Source organism: Psittacula echo (assembly GCF_963264785.1).
Source record: "Psittacula echo genome assembly, chromosome: 9".
Lineage (NCBI taxonomy): Eukaryota > Metazoa > Chordata > Aves > Psittaciformes > Psittacidae > Psittacula > Psittacula echo.
The window spans coordinates 23,627,199-23,637,204 of record NC_137745.1 but is presented as its reverse complement, the minus strand read 5'-3'; the positions used below and the strand labels follow the sequence as shown (position 1 = coordinate 23,637,204).

General features: G+C 36.1%; 1 protein-coding gene across 1 annotated transcript in view; it reads left to right on the top strand.

Moving 5' to 3' along the window:
• The window catches only part of CENPP (centromere protein P), a gene marked incomplete at its 3' end in the record, with an annotated part of 145,552 nt that overhangs the window by 111,852 nt on the left and 23,694 nt on the right, over positions 1-10,006 (top strand). The gene's annotated exons all lie outside the window — the stretch shown is intronic.

The window sequence follows — 10,006 nt, the reverse complement described above, 5'->3', positions numbered from 1 at the left end:
AGACCTTTTGGAAGTTTGATCATAATAGCATGATCCGTGACATCCCACATTTGATTTCCTAGTGGAAATCTCTATTAAGAGTAGGTATTCTAAAAAGGTTGATCTATAATGGTTGTGTTCTGCATTTACGTTCTAAGAAATTCATAATTCCTGTTTATATGGAGTCTTCCTAATAGTTCTACAGAAAAATTAGGGTTATTGTCACCAATAGGTGGCATTCCAAAACAGAGCAGTCAAGTTCAGGAGTATGCATAGAAAACATATCCAGCGGTGGCTATACCTGTGTAGAAATAAGGTTTTGCATGTCTGAAGTTTTTAATGATTTGTCATAGCTCTGTCAGCAGAATTCTTTGAAAAAGGAAATGCTCTTGTCCTGTGGCCTGTTTTAAGTGAGACAGTGAAGATAGTAGTATTCTTGTGATGTTGAGAATTAGTGAGGAGCTTGGGACTTGGAGCACTTAGGCTTTGTGTCCAAGACAAGGTTTAGGGTATATCCATAGTGTTTCTCTAAGGAAGTATTGAGGGGATTAAAAAAATGCTTTTTCTTAATGTTCATCAGTCTGGCTTTATATGTAAGCATTCACTTTGGAGTTAGTCTTAATATAGTTACTTACGTTGTCTAAGTACAGGAAAGTATTAATAGAGGAACTGGTTTTGCCTGAATCAGATTTTGTTTAAAACTTTGTGCATCTTGATATTTTCTGATTTATGTAGTAGGTCAAGTTTTTGGCCCAAGCTGCCTAAATTTTCTTTAACATAAGGTATGTGATTGTGTCTTCATGCTTTCCACAGCATAATTCTTGGTTTTGGTTTGGTTTGGTTTTTTTTATTCTCATGTTTTAAAATGGGAGTTGGTGGTAATAAGCTTAAAACAGTATGGTTTTATTTATTTCTAATATTGTAAGGTTTGTGCTCAACTATTTTAATTTTAAAATAGTACAGCAAATATATTAATTTGTAGAATTTTGTTAAGCTAAGCTAATGGTTTGATTTCCATATAAAGGCAATTTGAGCTGCAAGTGACTCAGAAATCCACATAATGTCTCATGTAGTAGCAGGGTTCTTCAATTGATCCATATTTTAGTTTACTGCTTTCTACCCATCAGAAATCAGTTATTCTGAAGTGCTGTATAGACTTCAGACTGCCCATACATTTATTTACAGAAATTACTGTCAGTTAATATATCGGATAGATGCCAAAGCTTTTACTCTGCATTCATGATGTCTGTCCTTTTTCAGAAAGTACTCGTTTCTTAGTACGTCGGCTTGAAGGACCAATGACCTAATGTTTTTGGTTTCTAACTTACTTGTGTGGTAATAACTGGCTATAAAATTACACAGTACACTTCTGTTCTGCAAGTTTGAATTAAACACAGAGAGAGCCCTTAGGGAAAACTGAATATACAAAGAAAAGTTTTGACCATGTGTATTCATTCTGTTGAGCTAGTGACATCTTAATTATGGTCATATTTTTATAGTATACTTTATAATAGCACCATAGCTATGTAGTTACAGTGCTGCTACGTTATATTTGGGCTTTTGTAACATTTGACCATTTCTTCCTGTGACCATGGCATGATATAATGTATAATATGTATAATAATGTATAATGGCATAACTGAAATACTTCTCTATTCTCTATGTATGTATTTTTAAAAGTCAGGAATAATATAATGTAATTTACAGTAAATTTAATATATTTACTGTACAAACAATGTCTCAGGGTTTTGCTGTTAACTTCAGTATAGAGTAAAACTACAGTAAATCAAATTATTTTTAAAGTGAAACTTGCTTTCATAACATACTTTATAATTACAAATAAAAAAGACAACAGACATCCCCCCAATAATATCCTTCATAAACTAATCCCATTCATGTATGTGAGTTTATATGCTATATTTTCACACCAAGTTAACTCTTCAGAACTGAAAGCTTAAAAGTGCTGCTTTGAACCAAATGGTGTTCTTTGCATGCAAAATTCTGAGCTATGCTTTTAGGTTTCTTTCCTTGCCTTGTTTAATAAGTGCTGTCTCACATTTTAAGGCCCAAATCGTGAATGTTGTACAAGAAAAAGGACTTAAATGCACTGGGCCTTTAATGCCCACAACTGGTGTCCTCAGCTTATCTATTGGGAAGTTATAATTAGTATAGTGCCAGCCAACTTTTAATTTTGGGGAAGTTCAACCTATTCAACTTATACAACTTTTGTAACAAATAATTACATATAAAAATAAATTATTGATATTTCATATAATGAAATATTATATCTTTGTATTGCCAGATACCCTCAACATGGCTGCATTGCTATACCTTTTTTAATTTTACCCATAAATGTGTAGATCATGCATAGAATGTGAAAGCATCTGTATTGCCTTTACTGTTATCATATAATGTGTTCAGTAGTTTGTAGCTTTCAAAATGTTTATCTTCAGTATCTACCATTTGCTATTATGTTAATGGAAATAGTTAATTTTTCAAGTAGTGACCCTTTAGGAAAACCAGAGTATCAGAATTTATTCAATAATCTATCTTTATGCAGTCTAAATTCAAACATGTTTTTAAGATCTCTCATGATACACAAGGGGTTAAAGTGATTTACCAAGATATTTCACATACTTTTCTTTAAATTTATTGCATAGAAATGAGTTATGTTTAGCCATACCAGCAAAACTAATTGCACTTTCAGTTACTTAAAGCTTGAAATGCATGGCAAACATTCATACCAAACAAAAAGCAGCTCAACTGGTATTGCGTATTTTATCTAGAAAAGCATTTCTGTTCAGTATTGCTAAATATAGCCAGTATTATTTCATACATGTTTTCATGTATAATTCATACATATTGCAAAGTTAACATAGTTTAAGCCATTCAACACCATGCTTTAAGCGGTAATTTAAAATTTAAAATGTTTTACCTTGTAATCTAACCTAACAGCAGATTCTGCTTGGTGTCATTTAGTCTCCAGTTGCAAATGAAACAAAATCACAGTGATATCTTTAAAATAAACAGAAAAATAGTAGGGTTTGTTGAAACATGTTAGCTGATTCCTTAGTTAAGTCTGAAATAGCTTCTTTCCCTGGGGACAAAGCGCTGTTCTGTTCTGTGTGCAGAGCATCAGCTAATACTGTTACTCAGAGAACTTAACAAGCTCACTTAAGGAAAATGAAAAGCAGCACAATATGTTTGGTCCGTAGGCTGACAGGGCACAGCTGGAAATTCCCCTTCAGTTACATAAAGAACAGGAAAATGGAGAGTTTTCAAAAGACACAAAACCTGTGTATTTTATTCCATTATGGTTTATGTATTTAGAAATTTAGTTTCCAGGTAGCATGCTTTTAGTGTAGATTTATTATTTTACAGAGATAATACATTTTGGCAAGCCTAAAGATTAACACAGACAGCATTTATTAAAATTAGAGCTTTTTTCTTCAATTCATATTTTCTTAATCTGTATCTGTCCTTATAGCCTATAATCTTTTCAAAGATTAAACTTTTTTTTAATCAAACTTTTTTGGTGAAGTTTTTAGCATGGAAAAATTTTCTTTTGTCCATTTACAGGAATGATTTCACCAGAAGTTGTAGCTTATATATGGAAAATAAGATGGCTGAAGCATTTTCTCTTCATTTTTTGTAAGGCTAATTACATCCTGAAACATGATCCTGAAGCACAGCTATGCAGAAGCTGCAGTAAAGTTAGTAATCCAAATATGAGAAATGGGGGGGTAAGGAAGAGGATAATGGTACGTTACCACAAGTTCTTTGTATGCCAGCAGAGCTGCCTTCTTCATCCCAAATAGACCTTCTTCAGGGTGTCAGTGTTTGATGAGATGCTGAGACTACTAAGTCTCAGAAATGACAAATTTACCTGGTGGATGGAGTTGTCTGAGTTCTTCTGACATTAAAAATTGTTTTAGTGCTTAAATTCATACTCTGAGGAGTGTTCAAACAGATAGTCACGGAATGGTAAAACCATTGAGTTAACCATAATTGTTAGCCAGCATGTGGTGGAAAGATACTGGGAAAACACATTGTCTCTTAAAATAGTAATTCAGTTTCTACTGTGCTTTGCTTTGCAAAGTCAAAAGAAGAAATATTTAACTTCTGTAGTTTATCAGGAGCTGTTTGAAAAGAATGGAGTTGGTTATACTCAAAAAATTGAACTGTCATCTGAAATTAGATGGCACAGTTCAGTACCTGTACTTAAAAGCATTGATTTATAAAGGGGGAGCGCAACAATAAGACAATTCTTCTAGCATAACTGGGGAAAAGAACAGCAAAAAACATCTTCTCGTATTTTTGCATGTGAGGTAAAATGCCTTATGTATTTAAATTATGATGTATTTATTAGAGACAAAAATGACAGTTCATTATATATTTAAATGTGACTCCTTGCACTTCTAATTGCTGTCTCAGGATCATCTTCTGATAGTGTTCTGACAGAGATCTACCTAGCTGGGACACAAGACTGCCTGCTAGCAAACCAGTAAGGTGGACCTGGCCACCCTTTGCTCATGTGAAGCTCTGGTTTAATGCATCTGCTTTGAATGTGACACCTCTGATAGCTGAATTCTAGTAAATCCTTAAAGCTGGACTTTAAAGTTAGATTGTGTTTTGAAAGGTCACTATCTCCCAGCAGCTTTCCAGAACTGAGAGGGACACCACCTTGTCTCATCAGCTAGATCATAAATTGAAAATCCTACATCCTCTAAGAAGACATAAGGATCTCTGGAGGTGTTACTTAATCAGTGTATAGACTTCTCTAAAACAGATACTTTTGCATGAGCAGTGAAGCATGAAGGCTTTCTAATTGATCTGAGATGATCTATTTGTCTGTTAATGTGTATTCCATAGTCAGGGTTTCACTCAGAAGGCAATTGCTGGTAAGCAAACACTTCCTCTGATGCCATTACTGCTTTTAATATGTGAGTAAAAAGTCCTGGAGGCATTATAGTTCTGGTGGTACCCATGTTTAGCCTTCCTTGTGGTTACCTTTAGATCTCTGTTTTCCTTTAACATGTGTGCCAAAATGTACTTTCTCCTACATATTTTAAGATGGTTCGAGACCATCTTAAAAATCTAAACGTACACAAGTCCACGAGACCTGACGAAATCCATCCACAGGTCCTGAAGGAGCTGGCGAATGAAGTTGCTAAGCCACTGGCCATCATATTTGAAAAATCATGGCAGTGAGGTGAAGTTCCCGATGACTGGAAAAAGGGAAATATAACCCCCATTTTCAAGAAGGGGAAAATGGATGACCTGGGGAATTACAGACCAGTCAGTCTCACCTCTGTGCCTGGCAAACTCTTGGAGCAGATTCTATTGGAAGAAATGCTAAGGCACATGAAAAACAAGGAGGTGGTTGGTGACAGCCAGCATGGCTTCACTAAAGGGAAATCCTGCCTGACCAATTTGGTGGCCTTCTATGATGGGGCTACAAAACTGATGGACAGGGGCAGAGCAGTTGATGTCATCTACCTGGACTTGTGCAAAGCGTTTGACACTGTCCCACATGACATCCTTGTCTCTAAATTGGAGAGACATCAATTTGACGGGTGGACCACTCGGTGGATAAAGAACTGGCTGGATGGCCGCACGCAGAGAGTTGTGGTCAATGGCTCGATGTCCGGCTGGAGACCGGTAAGAAGTGGTGTCCCTCAGGGATCGGTGTTGGGACCGGTCTTGTTCAACATCTTTGTCGGTGACATGGACAGTGGGATTGAGTGCGCCCTCAGCAAGTTTGCCGATGACACCAAGCTGTGTGGTTCGGTTGATACGCCAGAGGGAAGGGATGCCATCCAGAGGCACCTTGACACACTTGTGAGGTGGACTGATGTATCTGAAAATGGACATCATCTGCTGCATTCCAAAAGGATTTGACTGTATGTAAAATTAATAATTAAATATTGGTTTAATAATGTCATTTACATTCAAATCTACTATGTAAACTTGCCTAAGAAAAAATGGTGTATATTGCACTAAAATGTCAGACTAGGATGGCCTCGCAAATTATTTCAGACATATGCAGTTCAGGCAGTTTTTGTGTGAGTAAAATACATTGCAGTATCCTCAGGGATCTCATATTTACTGTCTTTATGTGAATAATTCAGTCTGAGCAGACCAAGTAGCCAGTATCTGCTTTGCTTGTGAGTACTGTTATGCTGATCTAGCCCATATGCATGGCCAGTCATTTGAATGAGGTGTGCAACATGAATGTCTGGTAAGATGCCTTAGTGTGGAATGGTCTCCTTTGAATGCCTGACAATTAAAATAATTTCCTATTATTTTATATCTTATGGCAAACTGTCACCAGAGCATTGTGACTTAGTGTCTTGAGCAAGACGCATAGGATATGTGAAATGAATGTGGAAGCCTGGAGCCTCTAGCATGGATTCTTCACGAAATACAGGCTGATCTCTTTTCCTTATAACTTGTTATTTGTAGAGGGGCAAGACTGTCCCTCTTTCTTTGCCAAAATTATCCAGTGGAAAATTATTCAAGGAAGTCTTCTTCAGTGAAAAAGGGGGATGAGAATTTAGATTGGCATCAAGCTTATTTATAGTGGTTACAATAGATTTTTATAACATCTCCAGTGGTACCTATTAGATGACAGCCAATAGTGGAAATAAGCTTTTAAGCAATTTGATACATTTGAAATAAATCTGTTTTCTATTTCTTCCTCAAAGACCTTCTTTTCAAGTGAGACTTAGATAAGTCTCACTTCTGTGAACACAAAAGATAATAATTAATAATTAAAAAATTAAGGCAGCAACACTCCTGGACCCTTATACTGGTATGAAGTATTTTTTGAGATTTTAGGTATTTCTAATAATTGTAACTGGTTCACTATTTCTGCTCGAGTTTTCTGATGTGTTGCCACATTAAATAGAAATGAAATAAAGAATTAGAATCTTTCTAAAAAACTCTACTAGGGAAGTGTGTAAGAGCGAGTGTGCTCTTTAAGCTATCCATGTCATATTAATATCCCTTATCTCCATATTATGCAGCAGCCTAGTTATGGCAATAGGGAGCAACAGCAGGATATTTCCTTCTGCTGTTCCAGCAGAACTTGTCCACCTCAGTGGGTCGTGTAACTATAGCCTTTGGTATCAAAAAGTTGGATTCTTTAAGTATCAGTGTTCTTGGCATGCATTTGAAGCGCAAACTTCAGCTGGTTGTATATATTCAATAGATTTCCACACAGATTTAGTTTTGGAACTACATATAACAGATAACATATTGCTCTCTTCTGCATCTGTATGTTTGCAGTCATTTCTTCATGACAGATAAAATGTGTCTACTTGCAATCTCTACTCATACACTATGAGGGAATATATTTATGAACTGGAGAATAATATTTTGTGGTCTTACAGAATTAATTCCAGTGTGGCAAAAGGAATAATTTTCACCACTGCTTTTTCTTAATCCTCTAAACATAGCTTTCTGCATTGCTTCTCTACAACATCAGATTTTAATTTCTCTGGATTTCCTGAGAGTACTGGTAACCTCTTTTCCTTTCACAGCAGGCAGAAGTTTTAGTCAGTGTACAGTAGTACTATTGTTGGTACTCTTTTTATCAATTTTGCTTCAGGAGTGAATGGTGGGAGGAGAAGCTTATGTTCACTATTGTGGCTCTGTTCTAAACCTCAGGTGGGCTAAACTTAATGCATAAGTTAATGCGATAGTCTGTGAGATTGAAAATGGCTTATAGATTTCCAAATTATGCCTGAAAGGCCACTTAATACATGGAGTATGCTAAACAGAGGAGGAACAACATCTGTTTCTTAATAGTCTTGAAAATGCCTTAGTCGTTAAAGAAAGTGAGCGGGCTGAAAGAATACAGAAGGACACCCTAATAAAATAAAAATTCTGAAGCAAACTTAAAATCAAGTATCTAGGATTAGTTTGTTTACAAGTGGAAACTTGCGAGATGATATATGAGTATAGAAACAAGAGCTGAAGTAACTTTTTCTGATCACAGCTTATAGAGACCATGAAACCTCAGTTCGACATCATACCTGTTAAAAACGCAAATTTTTATCTGCATAATGGACAATTAAAACACATGAAGAGGAATAGTCTTCACTGAGTGAGTTTAATGCTAGGTATAACCTAGCTTATCAGAGTAGAGGAAAGAATGCATTTTAGACAGCCGCTGATAACTTACAGGATTGCTTAAATTACCTTCTTAACTTACTGTCTGAGTGTACTCAGGAGGTCACGTTGCTCATCTAGTCCAACCTGATGCTCAAGACAGGGTAAAGATTAAACTCGGAACAGGTTTTTGTTTAGTTGATTTTGGGCAGAATTTACACAACTTTTCTTGGCTGACGGTTCCCATGCCCAGCTGCCACTGAGGTTTTTTTTTTATCTCTTCTTCCTGAGGATGCACCTCCATAAAGAGCTGTGCTTTGTATTCTCTTCAATATTACAAAGCTATTCTTTGAATTTCCTTAAGCCATCTTTTCTCCAGGCAGAACCAGTCTCTTGTTTTTACTAATAGTGAGCAAACCGTAAGGAATTTGGAAGTGGTTCAGAAGGGTTTACAGCATGCTTGGTTATAAAATGTGATTGAAGATAGCCTTTAAAAGATTCAGATAGGCTTTACAAAAAAAAAAAAGGCACCTCAAAAGGATGTATATAATTTTTTGTTCTCTTATTTCATGTATTCTAAACAAGATTAGAGAAAAGGCAATATGTTTTCATGCCAGCTTTGCTGGTTGCTCTTGGCTCTGCAATCACTCTAAGTAGAACATAAAGTCAGAATTATTTGTAGGGCTGACTAGTAGCTAGTGATGAGTTGCCAAGTTGTGATAGTTCAGACAGTATATACAGCAGCCATGCAGAACACGTTTTGGAGATATCTTCTTGCTATGATTCGGAGCAAAACAGAGAAAATATTGTCTAAAAAAGATGGAAATTGTATAAGTGGACAGCATCAGAGTCATCTTATTTTTGAAGCAAGTTGTAACTGTTTCAGTAATTTGTACAAAACATCCCCAAATGATAGGCGTGTGGTGTTAAAGATTCTGAGCACTTGAGCTTTTGTGGAACTTACGTGTATGGAGTACATTCATAGAGTTTTCATTTTGTTGACATTAATTCTACCCCTCCCCCCCAAAAAAAAATACAAATCTGCATGTCTTCCCCAGAACATTAAAAAGAAACCCTGTTATTTGTAACATGGATCTTAGCTTAATTTTTTATTTTAAACTTATTTCAGAATCATCTGAGAATATTTAATGTTTGTCTGCATTTAGGTAATGATCTTATGCTACATGTTGATGTTATCTTGTTGAACAGTATTAAAGGAACAACATGATGTTCCTTGGAAGACATCAACCTGTGAAATGTTATGCTTTCTGCAATTATAAATTGATTGTGAGAAATAACATGTACAAATGTTGGGAAGTTCACATCTTCTGCATTACTGTGCATATCTGTTACTGGATGAAAGTGCAGTTTTTTTCTCACAAGAACTAGAGAGTCTGAGCTATCTTTCCTTGCTCAGTATGTCATGTGATAGGTGCGTAGCATTTCAGTCACCAGTTCATGCCCTTATTTTGTTATGACACTTTGCTGCTTTGTGTTTCTTTTTACAGGCATTGTTTTATTTGTCTTCCAGATAGCAGCACCTTTACTGAAGGCATCCTTTAATTACCTGTTTGTCATATCTTAAGCTTCTGAGCATTTTTCATCGAATCATAATGAAGGTGTCAGTCATCATAGATAACTGCAGTAGACCCAGTGGGGTTTTCTCTTATAGGACATGCTTTCCAAGGTATCCTGACAAGGCAGGTGGCACTGGCTCCTTGAATCTTAGGAAATCCTCTCCATACCATCCCTGGCTAAGCCTTAGGTGAAGCACCTTTCCAAAGTTACATGTCTGCCTTAGTACTGTTATCTTCATCGCTGATCTTTAAATAGGGCTTACAAATGAAAATATCAGCTTAGTGCTCAAGTATCAGCTGAAGCAACGTATACAGCTTTAGCAATTATTTGGAAA